Source organism: Pseudorca crassidens, chromosome 4 (genome assembly GCF_039906515.1).
Source record: "Pseudorca crassidens isolate mPseCra1 chromosome 4, mPseCra1.hap1, whole genome shotgun sequence".
NCBI lineage: Eukaryota > Metazoa > Chordata > Mammalia > Artiodactyla > Delphinidae > Pseudorca > Pseudorca crassidens.
Genome location: NC_090299.1, coordinates 140,098,292 through 140,116,158, shown reverse-complemented (window position 1 = coordinate 140,116,158; position 17,867 = coordinate 140,098,292). Strand labels below are relative to the sequence as shown.

The 17,867-nt window shown below is 36.9% G+C and overlaps 1 long non-coding RNA gene across 3 annotated transcripts in view; it reads right to left on the bottom strand.

Moving 5' to 3' along the window:
• Positions 1-2,107: 2,107 nt before the first annotated feature.
• Positions 2,108-17,867, bottom strand: part of LOC137224025 (uncharacterized) — a 28,577-nt gene continuing 12,817 nt past the window's right edge. Inside the window, exons 3-4 of one of the 3 annotated variants that reach the window (XR_010943187.1) lie at positions 16,645-16,782; positions 2,108-9,251 (exon numbers count right to left, since the gene is read on the bottom strand). This is a non-coding gene — a long non-coding RNA (uncharacterized lncRNA). Of the gene's footprint in view, positions 9,252-10,234; positions 16,783-17,867 lie in introns of those variants that run through there. The other 2 variants (XR_010943188.1, XR_010943186.1) reach the window with 2 other exon arrangements.

The following is a 17,867-nucleotide window of genomic DNA, read 5'->3' as shown; positions in this document are numbered from 1 at the left end:
TGCTGTTCACATTTTATTGATGAAACAACCCCGTCACCCGCCTACCAGCAGACACTTAATTCCTTCCCAGAATCCATCTGCTTTTCATGGGCTTCAGAAGCCAAATTCCTTTGCAAAATCAACTCTAACAAAGGCTTAATTCCACGGGTCAATTAAATACCAAAGATAGTTAGCTATTTTGCAATATCAGAAGCTCTGAAAGTGTGTTTTTGCTGTGATTATTACTAACTTGATTGGTGGGGGGCGGTGATTAGGGAATCCAGGTGCTCCCTGTAAAACTAGCCATTCAAATTCTGAATACAGACCTGGCAAGTTTGGCTGCTTTCATCCATCAGTTTTGCTGTCCTTCCTTCTTTCTCTCTTTTTCTCTCCTTCCCTCTCTCCCTTCATTTCCTTCCTCTCCCCTTCCTTCCTTCCTCCCTGCCTCCCTCCCCCTTCTTTCCTTCCTTCTTCTTAATAATAAATGTAACAAACATCTTACTGGCCCATTTATAACTTACTTGTATCAATATCAGACAGCTCTTGTCAATCAAAGTTAATCCAAGTGATCTTCAAAGGAGGAACATTTATAGAAGTTACATGAAATGGAATGTTGCTGTGTTATTAATTTTGAGAATCCAGAGTTCTGAGAAAATTTAAACCTGTACTGAGGCGAAGTTCAAATGCCTTTTAAACTTGTAGTCTTCTGTGTTATGTTATATATATACATATATATCAGCATTTTCTATATGTGTTAATATCAAAGTATTATAAACACAGTTTAGCTTCTGCTCTCTGATTGTTTTTTTACCTTTTCATATGTGACACATTACATTTATTATCTAGCAAATGAAAAAATGCTCAACTGTTGATCTAGCTTAGCCCTGGAACCCTTTCTTTTCTCTCTCCACAGTTACTGCTTTATTTCATCTAGCCTCATGCCTTTAGGTACTAATTGTACTTGGATCACCCCAAATTTATATCTCCAGCGTAGATCTCTTCTCTGAACTCCAGACACATAAATCCAATTGCCAAACTGACATCTCCACTTAGATGTCAAATAGGCATCAAATTGAACAGGTACAAAGCTGTCTCTATCCATAATCTAATCTTCTTCTACTACAGCCTTGCCTTTTCAATTAATGGCAACTTTATCCTTCTGGTTATTCAGGTCAATATCCTTGATGTCATGCTGGTTTTCTGTCTATTTTTACATCCCATAACTAACCACCAAGAAATTCTATTGGCCAGACTAAAAATATATCAGAATCCGGTTATTACATAATCTCCAACACTTTTTACCTCATCCAAGGAATGATAATCTCTCATCACCATTACTGCAAATCTTCAGACTGGTTTCCCCACTAGTGGTCCTGTTTTCCTACTGTCTATGGTCTGTTCTCAACAGAGTAACCACAGTGATTAAAATAGACTCAACATGTCCTTTCTGCTGAGATCTCTCTCCTGTTTCTCTATTTCCCTCAGAGTAAAAGTAAAATGTGCACGTGGTCTAGTGCCTCACTACCTCTCAGACCTCACTCCTGTTACCCTTCCTTTGTCTGCATTCTACACCAGCCACACTGGACTCCAGACGGTTTTACAGACAAGTTAGGCCTTTATTTCTTACCTATGTCTAAAATACATTTCCTTCAAATACCTACATGGCTTGCTCTCCTGCTCCTTACATGTCTTTGTGACGTGAGAAGACAGGCTGAGTGAGTTAAAGGCAACGAGCCTGGAGCCCAGCGCCCGGCTACCTGTGTTAAGTCCCGTTCTGCCCCTTTCCAGCTTTATGAATCTTGGGCAAGTTGTTAACCTTTCTGTCCTTCCCTTTCATTTTCTATACTATGGGGTTAATAACAGTACCTCCTCCTCAAGAGTTGTGATGAGGATTAAGTGCGTTAATATTCAAAAAGCAGTTAGCCTGGAAGACGGTATTATACAAGTGTTTTTGTAAATAATACAGGAGGTCATTTACTTTTTTTTTTTTTAACATCTTTATTGGAGTATAGTGCTTTACAGTGGTGTGTTACTTTCTGCTGTATAACAAAGTGAATCAGCTATATGTGTACATATATCCACATATCCCCTCCCTGTTGACTCTCCTTCCCACCCTCCCTATCCCACTTCTCTAGGTGGTCACAAAGCACGGAGCTGAGCTCCCTGTGCTATGTGGCTGCTTCCCACTAGCTATCGATCTTATATTTGGTAGTGTATATATGTCAATGCTACTCTCTCACTTCGTCCCAGCTTACCCTTCCCCCTTGTCCTCAATCCATTCTCTACGTCTGCATCTTTATTCCTGTCCTGCCCCTAGGTTCTTCAGAACCATTTTTTAAATTCAGATTCCATATATATGTGTTACCATATGGTATTTGTTTTTCTCTTTCTGACTTACTTCACTCTGTATGACAGTCTCTAGGTCCATCCACCTCACTACAAATAACTCAGTTTTGTTTCTTTTTATGGCTGAGTACTATTCCATTGTATATATGTGCCACATCTTCCTTATCCATTCATTTGTTGGTGGACACTTAGGTTGTTTCCATGTCCTGGCTATTGTGAATAGAGCTGCAGTGAACATTGTGGTACGTGACTCTTTCTGAATTATGGTTTTCTCAGGGTATATGCCCAGTAGTGGGATTGATGGGTTGTAGGGAAGTTCTATTTTTAGTTTTTTAAGGAACCTCCATACTGTTCTCCATAGTGGCTGTAACAATTTACATGCCTACCAACAGTGCATGAGGGTTCCCTTTTCTCCACACCCTTTCCAGCATTTATTGTTTGTAGATTTTTTGATGATGGCATTCTGACTGGTGTGAGGTGATACCTCATTGTGGTTTTGATTTGCATTTCTCTAATTGTTAGTGATGTTGAACATCCTTTCATGTGTTTGTTGTCAGTCTGTATATCTTCTTTGGAGAAATGTCTATTTAGGTCTTCTGCCCATTTTTGGATTGGGTTGTTAGTTTTTTTTGATATTGAGCTGCATGAGCTGCTTGTATATTTTGGAGATTAATCCTATTTCAGTTGCTTTGTTTGTAAATATTTTCTCCCATTCTGAGGGTTGTCTTTTCATCTTGTTTGTGGTTTCCTTTGTGGTACAAAAGCTTTTAAGTTTCATTAGGTCCCATTTGTTTTTATTTCCATTTCTCTAGGAGGTGGGACAAAAAGGATCTTGCTGTGATTTATATCATAGAGGGTTCTGCCTATGCTTTCCTCTAAGAGTTTTATAGAGTCTGCCCTTACATTTGGGTATTTAACCCATTTTGAGTTTACTTCTGTGTATGGTGTTAGGAGTGTTCTAATTTTGTTCTTTTACACGTAGATGTCCAGTTTTCCCAGCACCACTTATTGAAAAGGTGGTCTTTTATCCATTGTATATTCTTGCCTCCTTTATCAAACATGAGGTGACCATATGTGTGTGGGTTTATCTCTGGGCTTTCTATCCTGTTCCATTGATTTATATTTCTGGTTTTGTGCCAGTACCATACTATCTTGATTACTGTAGCTTTGTAATATACTCTGAAGTCAGGAGCCTGATTCCTCCAGCTCCATTTTCTTTCTCAAGTTTGCTTTGGCTATTTGGCATCTTTGTGTTTCCATAAAAATTGTGAAATTTTTTGTTCTACTTCTGTGAAAAATTACATTGGTAGTTTGATAGCGATTGCATTGAATCTGTAGGTTGCTTTTGGTAGCACAGTCATTTTCACAATGTTGATTCTTCCAATCCAAGAACATGGTGTATCTTTCCATCTGTTTGTATCATCTTTAATTTCTTTCATCAGTGTCTTATAGTTTTCTGCATACAGGTCTTTTGTCTCCTTAGGTAGGTTTATTCCTATGTGTTATACTCTTTTTGTTGCAGTGGTAAATGGGAGTGTTTCTTTAATTTCTCCTTCTGATTTTTCATCATTAGTGTATAGGAATGCAAGAGATTTCTGTGCATTAATTTTGTATCCTGCAACTTACCAAATTCATTGAATACTTCTAGTAGTTTTCTGGTAGCATCTTTAAGATTCTCTATGTATAGTATCATGTCATCTGCAAACAGTGACAGTTTTACTTCTTCTTTTCTGATTTGGATTCCTTTAATTTCTTTTTTCTTCTGATTCCTGTAGCTAAAAATTCCAAAACTATGTTGAATAATAGTGGTGAGAGTGGGCAACCTTGTCTTATTCTTGATCTTAGTGGAAATGGTTTTAGTTTTTCACCGTTGTGAATGAAGTTGGCTGTGGATTTGTCATATATGGCCTTTATTATATTGAGGAAAGTTCCCTCTATGCTTACTTTCTGAGGGAGTTTTATCATAAATGGGTGTTGAATTTTGTCAAAAGCTTTTTCTGCATCTATTGAGATGATCATATGGTTTCACTCCTTCAGTATGTTAATATGGTGTATCACATTGATTGATTTGCGTATATGGAAGAATCCTTGCATTCCTGGGATAAACCCCACTTGATCATGATGTATGATCCTTTTAATGTGCTGTTGGACTCTGTTTGCTAGTATTTTTTTTTTTTGAGGATTTTTGCATCTATGTTCCACGATATTGGCCTGTAGTTTTCTTTTTTTGTGACATCATGGTCTGGTTTTGGTATCAGGGTGATGGTGGCTTCTTAGAATGAGTTTGGGAGTGTTCCTCCCTCTGCTATATTTTGGAAGAGTTTGAGAACAATAGGTATTAGCTCGTCTCTGAATATTTGATAGAATTTGCCTGTGAAGCCATCTGGTCATGGGCTTTTGTTTCTTGGAAGAATTTTAATAACAATTCCAATTTCAGTGCTTGTGATTGGTCTGTTTATATTTTCTATTTCTTCCTGGTTCAGTCTTGGAAGGTTGTGCTTTTCTAAGAATTTGTCCATTTCTTCCAGGTTGTCCAAGTTATTGGCATATAGTTGCTTGTAGTAATTTCTCATGATCCTTTGCATTTCTGCAATGTCAGTTGTTACTTCTCTGTTTTCATTTTTAATTCTATTGATTTGAGTCTTCTCCCTTTTTTTCTTGATGAGTCTGGCTGATGATTTATCAATTGTGTTTTCCTTCTCAAAGAACCAGCTTTTAGTTTTATTGATTTTGCTATTGTTTCCTTCATTTCTTTTCCAATTATTTCTGATCTGACCTTTATGATTTCTTTTCTTCCACTTTCTGGGGGTTTTTTGTTCTTCTTTCTCTAATTCCTTTAGGTACAAAGTCAGCTTGTTTATTTGAGATTTTTTTGTTTTTTGAGGTAGGATTGTATTGTTCTAAACTTCCCTCTTACAACAGCTTTGGCTGCATCCCATAGGTTTTGGGTTGTCGTGTATTCATTTTCATTTGTTTCTAGGTATTTTTTGATTTCCTCTTTGTTTTCTTCAGTGATCTCTTTGTTATTTAGTAGTGTGTTGGTTAGCCTTCATGTGTTTGTATTTTTTGCAGATTTTTTCCTGTAATTTATATCTAGTCTCGCAGTGTTCTGGTCAGAAAAGATACTTGATAAGATTTCAATTTTCATAAATTTACCAAGGCTTGATGTGTGACCCAGGATATGATCTATCCTGGAGAATGTTCCATGAGCACTTGAGAAGAAAGTGTATTCTGTTTTTTTTGGATGGAATGTCTTATAAATATCAATTAATTCCATCTTGTTGAATGTATGGTTTAAAGCTTGTGTTACCTTATTTATTTTCCTTTGGATGATCTGTCCATTGGTGAAAGTGGGGTGTTAAAATGCCCTACTATTATTGTGTTATTGTTGATTTTCCATTTTATGGCTGTTAGCATTTGCGTTATGTATTGTGCATAGATATTTACAAGTGTTATATCTTCTTCATGGATTGATCCCTTGATCATTATATAGTGTCCTTCTTTGTCTCTTCTAATAGTCTTTATTTTAAAGTCTATTTTGTCTGATATGAGAATTGCTACTCCAGCTTCCTTTTGATTTGCATTTGCATGGAATATATTTTTCCATCCCCTCAATTTCCATCTGCATGTGTCCCTAGGTCTGAAGTGGGCGTGTTGTAGACAGCATATATATACAGGTCTTATTGTTGTATCCATTCTGCCAGTGTATGTCTTTTGCTTGGAGCATTTTATCCATTTACATTTAAGGTAGTTTTTAATATGTATGTTCCTATTACCATGATCTTAATTGTTTTGTGTTCGTTATTGTAGGTCTTTTCCTTCTCTTCTTTTTCCCACCTAGAGAAGTTCCTTTAGTACTTGTTGTAAAACTGGTTTGGTGTTGCTGAATTCTCTTAGCTTTTGCTTGTTTGTAAAGGTTTTAGTTTCTCCGTTGAATCTGAATGAGATCCTTGCTGGGTAGAGTAATCTTGGTTGTAGGCTTTTCTCTTTCATCACTTTAAATATGTCCTGCCACACCCTTCTGAATCGCACAGTTTCTGCTGAGAAATCAGCTGTTAACCTTATGGGGATTCCCTTGCATGTTATTTGTTACTTTTCCCTTTCTGCTTTTGATATTTTTTCTTTGTATTTAATTTTTGATAGTTTGAATAATAGGTGTCTTGGCGTGTTTCTTCTTGGATTTATCCTGTATGGGACTCTCTACACTCCCTGGACTTGATTATTTCCTTTCCCATCCTAGGGAAGTTTTCAACTATTTAACCTCTTCAAATATTTTCTCAGTCCCTTTTTTTCTCTTCTTCTTGGACCCCTATAATCCAAATATTGGTGCATTTAATGTTGCCCCAGAGGTCTCTGAGAGTCTCCTCAATTCTTTTCATTCATTTTTCTTTATTCTGCTCTGTGGTAGTTATTTCCACTATTTTATCTTCCAGGTCACTTATCCTTTCTTCTGCCTCAGTTATTCTGTTTTTGTTTCCTTCTAGAGAATTTTTAATTTGATTTTTTGTGTTGTTCATCATTGTTTGTTTGCCCTGTATTTCTTCTAGGTCCTTGTTAAACATTTCTTGTATTTTCTCCATTCAATTTCCAAGATTTTGGATCATCTTTAGTATCATTACTTTGAATTCTTTTTCAGGTAGACTGCCTATTTCCTCTTCATTTGTTTGGTCTGGTGGGTTTTTATCTTGCTCCTTCATCTGCTGTGTGTATTTCTTTATCTTCTCATTTTGCTTAACTTACTGTGTTTGGGGTCTCCTTTTCACAGGCTGCAGTCTTGTAGTTCCCGTTGTTTTCGGTTCGGTGTCTGCCCCCAGTGGCTCTCGTTGTTTCAGTTGGTTGTGTAGGCTTCCTGGTGGAGGGGGCTGGTGCCTGTGTTCTGATGGATGAGGCTGGATCTTGTCTTTCTGGTGAGCATGACCATGTCCGGTGGTGTGTTTTTGGTTGTCTGTGAGCTTATTATGATTTTAGGCATCCTCTCTGCTAATAGGTGGGATTGTGTTCCTGTCTTACTAGTTGTTTGGTATGGGGTGTCCTGCACTGTAGCTTGCTGTTCGTTGAGTGGAGCTGGGTCTTAGCATTGAGATGGAGATCTCGGGGAGAGCTTTCATTGTTTGATATTACGTGGGTCCGGCCGGTCTCTGGTGGTCCAGTATCCTGAACTAGGCTCTCCCACCTAAGAGGCTCAGGGTTGACACCTGGCCAGAGCACAAAGACCCTTCAGCCACACTGCTCAGAAGAAAAGAGAGAAAAAAAATAAAATGAAGTTATTAAAATAAAATAAAAAAACTTTTAAATTATGAAAAATTAAAAAATAGAAAGGTAATAAAAAATAAAACTTAAAAAAATAGAAAAACGAAAGAAGCGAGCAACCAAACCAGTAAACAAATCCACCAATGATAATAAGTAGTATAAACTATACTAAAAAAAAAAAACGAAAAAAACCAGACAGAACCCTAGGACAAATGGTAAAGACAAAGCTATACAGAGAAAATCACACAAAGATGCATACACATACACACTCATAAAAAGAAAAAGGAAAAAACAGATATATATGAAAAAAACGAAGAGAGCAACCAAATCAATAAATCTACCAATGATAATAAGCTCTAAATACTAAACTAAGTTAAACATAAAACCAGAAACAAATTAGATGCAGAAAGCAAATGCCAAGTCTACAGCTGCTCCCAAATTTTGCCTGAATTTTGGGATGATTCTTTGTCTATTCAGGTGTTCCACAGATGCAGGGTACATCATGTTGATTGTGGAGATTTAATCTGCTGATGCTGAGGCTGCTGGGAGAGATTTCCCTTTCTCTTCTTTGTTCTCACAGATCCCAGGGGCTCAGCTTTGGATTTGGCCCCGCCTCTGCGTGTTGGTCACCTGAGGGCATCTGTTCCCTGCCCAGACAGGACGGGGTTAAAGGAGCAGCTGATTAGGGGGCTCTGGCTCACTCAGGCTGGGGGAATGGAGGGGTATGGAATGCAGGGCAAGCCTGCGGTAGCAGAGGCCAGTATGACATTGCAACAACCTGAGGTGCGCCAGGTGTTCTCCCGGGGAAGTTGTCCCGGGATCATGGGACCCTGGCAGTGGCGGGCTGCACAGGTTCCCGGGAAGGGAGTTGTGGATAGTGACCTGTGCTTGCACACAGGCTTCTTGGTGGCTGTAGCAGCAGCCTTAGCAGTTCATGCCCGTCTCTGGTATCCAAGCTGATAGCTGCGGCTTACACCCATCTCTGGAGCTCGTTTAGGTGGTGCTCTGAATCTCCTCTCCTCGCACACTATGACACAATGGTCTCTTTCCTCTTTGGCAGTTCCAGACTTTTTCCCCGCCTCCTTCCCGGCTAGCTCTGGGGCACTAGCCCCCTTCAGGCTGTGTTCACACAGCCAACCCCAGTCCTCTCCCTGGGACCCGACCTCCGAAGCCTGAGCCTCAGCTCCCAGCACCCACCCACCCTGGCGGGTGAGCAGACAAGCCTCTTGGGCTGGTGAGGGCTGGTCGGCACTGATACTCTGTGGGGGAATCTCTCTGCTTTGCCCTCTGCACTGCTGTTGCTTCGCTCTCCTCTGTGGCTCCAAAGCTTCCCCCCCACCCACTCCCCATCTCCACTAGTGAAGGGGCTTCCTAGTGTGTGGAAACTTTTCCTCCTTCACAGCTCCCTCCCAGAGGTGCAGGTCCCATCTCTATTCTTTTGTCTCTGTTTTTTCTTTTTTCTTTTGCCCTACCCAGGTACGTGGGAAGTTTCTTGCCTTTTGGGAGGTCTGAGGTCTTCTGCCAGCATTCAGTTGGTGTTCTGTAGGAGTTGTTCCACATGTAGGTGTATTTCTGATGTATTTGTGGGGAGGAAGGTGATCTCTGCATCTTACTCCTCTGCCATCTTGAGGGTCCTCTCCCAGAATGTCATTTTCTTAATCAGGTCTTCCCTGACCCTGTATTGAAAATTTTAAACCATCTCTCACTCCACCATTCTGCAACTCTTTCCTGTTTCTTTCTCTCCATTTTTGTACTTACTGCTAACAATTTGCTCATTTATTTTATTTCTTACTACTCTTAATAGACTCTAAGCTCTATGTAAACAGTGATATTTTACTGTTAATTAACTAAAACAGTGTCTGGAATATAGTAGATTATCAATAGTTATTTGTCAAAAAATATATGAAATTAGTGATAATGCCATATTTAAATGAACCTTGAAAATAAATTAAAGACCTTAGACGCATGAATCCTGCTTAGGAATCTTATACTTTGGATTCCATTCTGAGAGTTCTTTAGGGTACAACATGGTGTAATTTGAAATATAACCACTTACATTGTTTAGGCTTTTATTCTGTAAGAACAGGGTCACTGGCTCTCTACAGAGTGACATTTTGGGTTATGTCACCTTAACTATGAAACCCTGCTTGAGATAAATTTCCAATATAACTCGGAGGCAGAGAAGTCAGATTAATGCTATTTGGCTGCATTCTAAATGTCATTGTTTTTATTTCAAAAGGCCAGGAAATAACATTTTAAATACCTGTAGCACCACTATTCACCATCAACGCATTCAGCAAAAAAGGCAGAATCTGAACTATCTCTATTCAGTTTTTACCATTTTAGAAATAGAGGCTTTCTAGAAATGAAATATCTCTTGACACATAGTAGACATGGGTTTAAAATATTTAGTGAAAAAGAACACATTGATTAAATCTTGTGACTTTATGAAAGCCCACCTTCCCCACAAGAGAAAGGAGAATCAACATGATGCTTAAGCACTGTAACTGTTGATAAATAAATAAATATAAGTTTAAATAATATATATATGTATTGTTACCTTTTCATGTCTCCCTGAAGGTGGATTAACAATTACTACCCACTTAGGAATTATGAATAATAATAAATTCTTTTAATTTTTGAATTTTATTTATTTTTTATACAGCAGGTTCTTATAAGTCATCAGTTTTATATACGTCAGTGTATACATGTCAATCCCAATCACCCAGTTCATCACACCACCATCCCCAAATAATACATTATAATATTAATTTCCTCTCTATCAAAAAGTCATCTAGATGGTGTGTTTGATTATAAACAATGGTAAATAATTTTTTCCTAAATTTAATTTCAATATTTTGTTGGCATTGGTGTTGGGCTGGAAATGAAACACTTTGAATCATTCAAGGAAGCACACTAGGAACTGGCAGCATCTCTTCCAGAAAACTCATTCAATAAATATTTAATCTGATATGTTTCAAAGAGCATTTGATGAAGATTATATTTCACATGTTTATTTAAGAAGAAGCATTTACCTGTAGGGGGATTTGGGATATTTGGATACTAGAACCATTAGCATAAGTGATGAATAATGTAAGTTACAATAGAGAGAAGCATTGTTATTATTCCTATATAATAAATAGTTTATTGTTAAATTGATATTATAGGCTTTTTAGTTATAAAATGTTAAAAAAACTTCTGGCCAGAAATTTATAATTAAAAGGTTAATACTTTAAGAGAATGAAAAAACAAGACTATAGAAAATGTTTGCAAATCATATGTCTGATAAAGAACATTCAGAATATAGAATATATAAAGAACTTTCAAAATTCAATAATAAAACAACAAACAACCCACTGAAAAATTTGGCAATCAATTTAAATAGACACTTTTTCAAAAAGATTCATAGATGGCAAATAAGTACATGGAAACAGTTCTCAGCATCATTAGTCATTAGAGAAATGTAAAATGAAATCACAGCTACTGCCTCACACATATTAGAATGTGTAAAATTAAAAAGGTTGACTATATCAAGTGTTGCAAATATTTGAAGCAACTGGAACTCTAATAAACTGCTGGTTTGTATGTAAAATATTCCACTTTTGAAAATAGTTTTGCAGTTTCTTACAAAGTTAAACATACACCTATCACATGCTCAGTTATTTCACTGAGTATTTATCAAAGAGAAATGAAAGCTTATTTTCATAAAAAGAATTTTACATGGGTGTTCACAGTAGATTTATTTGTAATATTCTCAAACTGAAAACAACCCAAAGTCCATCTAGATAATCAAATTATATGTATCTACACCTTGCATTCTTACTTAGAAATAGGAAGAATGAACTACTAATACATCTAAAAACATGGATGAATTTCACTGAATGATGCCAGTAAAAGAAGCTCAGCAACAAACAGTATACAGTGTATGATTCCATATACACAAAATTCTACAAAATGGAAACTAATCTCTAGAGACAGAAAGCAAATGAGTTGTTGCTTGGGAGATGAGACAGCAGGGAAAGGACAGAATGAGGAATTATAAAGGGGCACAGGAAAATTTGGTTGGAGATGAATATTTGCTATCTTGACTGTGTTGACTGCTTTACAGGTATATGCAAATGTCAGAACTTATCAAATTGTATACTTTAAATACACGTTGTATGCCAATTATATACCATATAGCTGTTGGAGAAAACACACTCACTGAAAAGAAGTAAATGTTTCATTTATATGATCATCATGGATAAATCTATGCCTCAAAGAATCTATATCACCACCTCTGTAATCAGAACTGTGGGAGATCAGCAAGAGGCGGGAAGCTCAGACCCTGCTGTGAAGAAGTGCATGATCTAGAGGAGAAGGGTTTCATTTGTGGACCAATTAAAGGAAGCTGTGGTGCCTACAGACCAGAGTAGGCCATCCTAGCCCCAAGGCTAATTCTCCCACCAGTTGCCCATTTTTATTTTGGAAAATTTTGATTCTGCTAAGAGTTTAAAGGCCAGTAAAATAATTACTTATATACTCATTGAAAAATAATAACTTAAGTGTTTAATTATTTGTACTTCAATAAGGCTTAGTATTTTGATATACCCATCCATCAAACCATTAAGTACAGAGGAAAGAAGAAGAAAGTCTACTTTTTACAGCATTTATTCAATTGAATTCAACTTTACAACTGACAAAGATCATTAAAATTTTTAAATGTAGAGGTGAATATAGATAAAATGTAGAAGCCAACTCATTTTATAAACATTTAGTAATAGGAACTGACTGATAAGAAGTTGCAAAACAGCCGTAAAGACTTTTAAGTATTGATTATCAATTATCTTGGTTTATGCAGTGAAAAAAGTTATTTTTTCCATATCACTTCTTCTATACCAGTATATGCATCAAAATAAAAAAGCCTAATCACAATATTTATAGACCAATCTTTTTGGTAATCTACAAGGCATAGCAATAGAGATAATTATAATTTTATTAGCCTCTCCTAGTTCTGAAGCTATGATATTAGATGAAAAATATGCCAGATATTTTAATGTATAATTACAGTTAAGAAAACCACAAAGCATAATATGCTATATGCTCTGACTATAAATGAAAAGAGTCAAATCTAAATATACTTGTGTCTTTATTCAAGGTTTGAATTTTATTTATAAATTTAAACAAAGAAACGAAGACAAATAATTTTTGATAAGTAGAGGAAAATAAAAACCATCAATATGTATAACTATTCCAAAAATACACTTAGCAAATACTTAAATTTGCTGCATGTAGACTAGTGTGAGAATGTGAAATTCCTGGGGTCTGTAGTCTTAGAAGGACCTCAAAACTTCCATGGGTTTTTACCTCCAGAAATACCACCAGGTTCTCATGGTGACTATCCAAAAAAAGATCCCCTCATGGCTCTGACAGTAAGAAGGGGAGAGTAATCATTGCAAAATATTCCTAGAAAGTTCTCCACAACCCATTTCTGTTCTCCAGGGGAACAGACTTCGTCAGAGACTTATCCTAGCTGGGGTAAAGGCATTCTACCCCCTCCAGATCTCTCTGACGTCCTGTCTCACCTAAAGGGTGAAAAAATAATATAACCACTGGAGAAAAGCTTGTGAAAGTTACAAACCGGAGACACAAGCCCATTATTTAAAGACTGAGACTTAAAGAGAACCTTAAGATATTAGAAGGCTTCCTATCCTCTACACATTACTTCTATATCAACAGGGCTCCAGTATGACAGCAGTGGGTTTTACCTGAAACAGTTACAAGAAACAGGCTCTCCATAAGAAGTACTTAAACCCAAGGTCAAGAGAAGAGTCAAAATAAGACCACTAAAGGAATACAAATACAAAGTGTCTGGAACCTAGTTAAGGCAAACATTAAACACAGCCCGACTCCCAGCCAGATTAACATAAATACTCACAATAAAACCCTATTTACCTCATTTGCTATTAGTGAATACAGGTCCAGTTTTCAATAAAAATATTACAAGACATGTTGCAAAACAAGATAAAACAGTCTGAAGAGATAAAGTAGTCATCAGAATTAGACTCAGGTATGTCACAGATGATGGAATTAGAAGGTAGGCAATTTAAAACAATGATTAATAAGTTAAAGGCTTTAATGGAAAAAATAGACAACATGCAATAATACATGGATAATGTAAGTAGAAAGATGGAAGTGTTCAAGAGAAAATTCTATAAATCAAAAACACTGTACTAGAAATGGATAATGCCTTTAATGGGCTCATTAGTAGAGAAGGCACAGCTGAGGAAAAAAATCAGTGAGCTGATGAAAAGTCAATAGAAACTTTGAAAACTGAAATGCAAAGGGAAAAAAATAATTAAAAATCAAAGCTGAGCATTCAAGAACTGTGGGAGAATTTTGAAAATCTGTAACATACACATAATTAGAAGACCAGATGGAGAAGAAAGAGAAGATAGAAAATAATTATCTGATGTAATAATAAGTGAGAAATTTCCAAAAGTAATGACAGATACCAAACCACAGGTCAAGGAAGCTCAGAATAAATACCAAAAAACGACATCTGGACATATCATATTCAAATTGTGGAAAACCAAAGAAAAGTAGAAAATCTTGAAAGAAGCCAGGGAAGTGGGGGGAGGGGTGGTATAGAGACCTTACCTATATAGGAATAAGGAAAAGTATTACAGAAACCTTTGTATTGGAAAACATGCAAGCAAGGAGAAAATGGAGTGAAATGTTTAAGGTGTTGAAAGAAAAAAAAAACAACCAACCGAGAATTGTAAATTCAACATAGAATTACACTTCAAAGTGAAGGACATGACCAGTTTCCAGTTCCACATGTAAGGAAGCTGCAAGTCATCACTTTATCTTAACAACAAGTAAAAAGCTGAGCAGACTGAAATATCAACAACTCTTCTTGGATTCCTAAGAGAGGCTGTGTCCCCAACAAGAGAGAGACAGGTGAATACAGAGAGTCATGGTTTACCTGAGCAGGGATTCATGAGTGGAAATCTCCAGGGGAACCAATGCTGGAGTAGGAAAACCTGAACTATAATTGACAAATTGCCTGAAGCTCAATGTGGACAACTCTAAGAGTTAAAAACTCCAGGGTGAATCCAGCCACTGGAGAGTCACTGCAACTTTGTGAGATTTACCTCTAGAGCTCGGCCAGGTTCTCACAGTAAATAGTGGAGAAATATCCCTTTGGGCTTCCTACAGGAGGAGTGGAAAAGGAACAATTTTGAAATATGCCAGAGGACTCTCACAGTGCCTATCCTTAGGAAAAACAAGTTCACCAGAGGCTAACCTAGTGCAGTATTGTCAGAGCCTAACTGACGTAGGGAAAGGAAGTATCCAACTCTAGTCAGCTCTAGCCTTGCAAGTGGGAGAAAGGAAATACTCAATTCTAGCCCAATCCAAATAACCTCCCTCACCAAAGGAGGGAGAAAAAAACTGAGAAACACATGTGTCAGGTTCAAAGTCCAGAGGCATACACTCACTAAAGAATTGAGAATGAAGTAATGTTGGATTATATCCCAATGTATAAAACAAATATACATGAACTTATGCAGATATAAATAAATAAATAGGGGAGAATATACAAACCTGTGCAGAAGAATTCCAAATAAATTATATAGATACTCTGCCCTCAATTAGGTGAAGCACAACTCCTCACTTAACAGATTTTAACAGGAAATCTGCTAAAATGACTTTGGCTAGATGAATAGTTCACATTTTTCAATGGTGAAAAAAATGGTAATAACAATAAACACGGGATCACAAATTAGCAGAAATCTTTGAGTTCCTAAGCTATTTCCTAATATTACTCAGCCATAAAAAGAAACTAAATTGACTTATTTGTAGTGAGGTGGATGGACCTAGAGTCTGTCATACAGAGTGAAGTAAGTCAGAAAGAGAAAAATAAATACCGTATGCTAACACATATATATGGAATCTAAAAAATAAAAAAAAAAGGTTCTGAAGAACCTAGGGGCAGGGCAGGAATAAAGACACAGGTGTAGAGAATGGACTTGAGGACATGGGGAGGGGGAAGGGTAAACTGAGACGAAGTGAGAGAGTGGCATGGACATATATACACTACTAAATGTAAAATAGATAGCTAGTGGGAAGCAGCCGCATAGCACAGGGAGATCAGCTTGGTGCTTTGTGTCCACCTAGAGGGGTGGGATAGGGAGTGTGGGAGGGAGACACAAGAGGGAGGAGATATGGGGATATATGTATATGTATAGCTGATTCACTTTGTTATACAGCAGAAACTAACACACCATTGTAAAGCAATTATACCTCAATAAAGATGTTAAAAAAATGAAATATTATATTTTATGCATTTGAAGGTTCCTAAGGATTTTACTGTATTTTAGTATCTGATATGAACAGGAAGATAAATTAACTATTCCCATAACAATATATGTAAATGTGTTAATGGATTATTCTCTAATAGAGTTTTAAGATTTCTCATTCCCAGGTAATTATTTTTAAAATTTGCTTTTAAACCTAATTTTAGTATAGGATGTCAGGTAGCATTACCTACAGGAAGAGCAACACAGTATGAGCAAAGTTACACCATTTGCCAAGGTGAATATAAAATTTGTTATCTATATTATTCATTTCATGAGGTAAATGGGAAGGTAGTATCCACAGGAAATAGCTAACTACTATTTTTCATAAATAAATGGAAACAAAAGTATTTTTCTATTTCCTTTGAAATTTAGAGCAATAGACATATTAAAAGAATGCCTTTGGTCCTTTATATTTTATTCAACTAATTTACACTAAGTCAATACATACAAACTAAGTTTATACTTTTTAATCTTTAATTGCTTATCTGATTGTGAATTACATATAGTGAATCTGGATGAATGTTTAAAAACATTTTCTCTTTCCTAGAATAAATTTGCTTATATATTAATAATGATACATTAATAAAATAACAACCATGCCATGACAAAGGCTATTCTGAATTAGTAGTTCAATCTCATCTCCTGATAGACAAAAGTGCCAAATGGGAATAACTGGGTACCACTCAAAGATTTTCTTCAATAAATGAACTAAACAGAAGTTTCTCACCTTGATAACTGGACCCCAGTGGCCCACATTTAGGCATTTCCAGTATCTGTGATTGTTGAAATTTCTTTCATTTGTTCTCAAATCTCTCACATATTCACTCTTGTGGACATGGCCAAGCATTCATGAGAGGGCTGGCAGCTGGAAACAGAGGGAAGCTCTTTAGGTCTGAACTGAATAGAAGTTAAGGAAAGCTCAGTTGAATTTGTATATTTATCCTCCAAAGCCCTGAAACAGCTCAATTTTAAATATCAAATAAATACCCTTACTTTATATTTCCCACGCGCTTGAAGGTTGAAAATAGTGCTTCGCAGCAGGAGTCTGAGTTCCATGTCACCCTGTCAAATAGTTGTTGCCTTCGGCTATAAAAGTGCTGCCGTCTTGGGAGTGCCATGCCCAAGTTTAACTGACTTCAAAGAACATCCATTCAGTGAAGTGAAGCCTTGCGTTGGAAGGAGATTGTCACAAGGCAAATCAATAAGGTCATTTTAGGGGCTCTAACTTTGAGAGGAGGTTTCTTCTAGTATATTCTCTCATGCATCCAAAAGCTTTTCACTTTTTTTGTGAAAAGTCTAAGTCCATATTATTCCTTTCTTGCTTTGTGTAACTATAATTTAGGTGGTTAATTTAAGTGCACTGTGTGGCTCACTTTAAATGAGAACCACTGAAATCCACTTTAAGGAAGAATTTCTTTAAAATGATTGATCTCCAAAATGTTTATTGTTGTGATAAGAGTAATGTTTATTTTCAATAAGTTTGGAGTAAGTCATTATAAAATTCAGATTTGTTTTCCCCCATAGTAGGCTATAGTTTCCCAAGAAATACATCTCATTAATACGATACTTTCAGTTTTCATCATGACAAAAATCTCTTATGATGGATTTCTGGTTCTGATGGATCTCTAAATATTCACAGCATTGTATACAAATCAGTGGCTCAAACTATTTGGATGCAAAAAGACTTGTAAATTTTAAGTAAAAGGTTATTTAGATATGAAGTTTTTTTTTTTTTTTTTTTGCGGTACGCGGGCCTCTCACTGTTGTGGCCTCTCCTGTTCTCTCCCGTTGCGGAGCACAGGCTCGGGACGCGCAGGCTCAGCGGCCATGGCTCACGGGCCCAGCCGCTCCGCGGCATGTGGGATCTTCCCGGACCGGGGCACGAACCCGTGTCCCCTGCATCGGCAGGCGGACTCTCAACCACTGCGCCACCAGGGAAGCCCTATGTAG